This window comes from Sinocyclocheilus anshuiensis, unplaced genomic scaffold (assembly GCF_001515605.1).
Source record: "Sinocyclocheilus anshuiensis isolate Anshui unplaced genomic scaffold, SAMN03320099.WGS_v1.1 scaffold450, whole genome shotgun sequence".
NCBI lineage: Eukaryota > Metazoa > Chordata > Actinopteri > Cypriniformes > Cyprinidae > Sinocyclocheilus > Sinocyclocheilus anshuiensis.
This window is the reverse complement of record NW_015546056.1, coordinates 1,124,232-1,125,880: the sequence shown is the minus strand read 5'-3', so window position 1 is coordinate 1,125,880 and position 1,649 is coordinate 1,124,232. Positions and strand designations below refer to the sequence as shown.

Here is a 1,649-nt window from a genome sequence, read left to right as displayed (position 1 = left end):
AAGTAACGACCAAGCGGCCAGCGGCAGACAGTGAGCCTATGTTTGATCAATTTAGCCCAGTGATGGGCAAACTTGGCCCTTCCAGGCCACTTTCCTGCAGAGATTTGATCCAACCCTGATAAAACTCACCTGCCTTCTAGTGGTCTTGAAGACAATGATTAGCTGGTTCAGGTGTGTTTGATTAGGGTTGGAGCTAAACTCTGAAGGAAAGTTGCCTGGAAGGGCCAAGTTTGCCCACCCCTGCTCTATACCAAAGGCCCTGTCCCAAATGGAAGACTTCATGTGCACTTGCGGTCTTACGGACTTACAATGGCCACTGTGTGTGCGCGTGTCCGTTAAGTCCACGAGACCTTAGGGTGTCCCATTCGTCATTTTAGCATTCAAAAGGGTGCTCGCGAGCGCACCCTTTGCGGCCGCTATGTGCCCTCAATGCGCACTTCTGCCGAGCCCGCACAGCTCCGCGCTCCGCAGCAGACTTCTACCCGACAGTCAAAGCGGCATTACGTAACGAAAGTGCGGACTTAGCCCCTCACCCCTCACTGCAGAACAAAGATCCAGGGGGCGGGGTTGGATCCACATCTAGGGGGTGGAGATGGTAGGTTTAGGGGTGGAGATAGGTGGGTTTAGGGATCGGGGTGGAGGTGAGGACCATCTCGACTCAGAGGAAGACCGTGAGGGTTTAGGGTGCCATTTGGGACAGGACCAAAGACTGTAGAATACAAGAATACTGTAGAATACCCCTTAAAGGAACTTTGTCTATACGTATAGGTCCAATACAATCTACAGGGCAAAAAATATTAGGCTATAACATGAACTCTTGCCAGCATTATCGATAATTTCACCATGATATTTATTTGTTTTTATCAAGATACTTTAGGGATTCATGTTAAAAATGACAAACCTCCCGGCGGAGAATTGCGCAGGCCTGGACAACGCAATAAACCACCTTTCTTCTTTTTAGATTCTTGAAATAAACGTGTAAAGTTAGGCTAACTAAAAATGACAAGGGTTTAGGTAAAAGTAATTGAAAAAAGCTGAACTTAATTAATTTTCTCACTTACCAATGTAATCGTCGTTCTCCCGAGCGCTGAGCGCAGTCAGAGCACCGTCAACCGCTTGCGCGTTTAATAGGGATAACTCTCGCGAGAGGCACGAGACTATAATGCGGCGCTGTGTAGATGGGACAAAACTGGGGAAAGTTCAAGCTCAAACCGGTGCGCAGCGTTGCTAGACACTGATTAATGTAACATAAAAATACTATACATATTTATATATTTTGCTATTGTATTGTGGAGTGACACATAAACTTTTCTATACTCCTCTGATTAAATAATGGTAAATATTACAATAACATAAAGAATGGCCTTCTCAGCTGCCATAGTTGCAACTCTTGTGTCATCAGAACAGGGTGTTCAACGCACCACTGTTTCCGTTTAAAAAAACGTTTTGCACCGTTTTGTCGGGGCTGAACGCAGCCCCGATCAGCGCATGGATGCACTTTCAAGTTGCTTGCCGTTTATGTCAAAGATCATTTTATGCATCTCTTTGGAGGGATGAGTTATAAGAACAGCCTTTTAGAATCTAAATGAAACACTGAAACTCCATACAATATGAGAATGTTGCTCGTCAATAAAAGAGCTGTACGCCAT

At 45.4% G+C, this 1,649-nt stretch overlaps 1 protein-coding gene across 2 annotated transcripts in view; it reads right to left on the bottom strand.

Annotated features, from left to right (window-relative positions):
- LOC107699309 (core histone macro-H2A.2) overlaps nucleotides 1–1,115 on the bottom strand; it is a 19,549-nt gene extending 18,434 nt beyond the window's left edge. Inside the window, exon 1 of one of the 2 annotated variants that reach the window (XM_016500522.1) lies at nucleotides 1,062–1,115. The gene's annotated coding sequence lies outside the window, so the exon portion shown is untranslated. Of the gene's footprint in view, nucleotides 1–901; nucleotides 949–1,061 lie in introns of those variants that run through there. The other variant, XM_016500526.1, reaches the window with a different exon arrangement.
- Nucleotides 1,116–1,649: the final 534 nt, after the last annotated feature.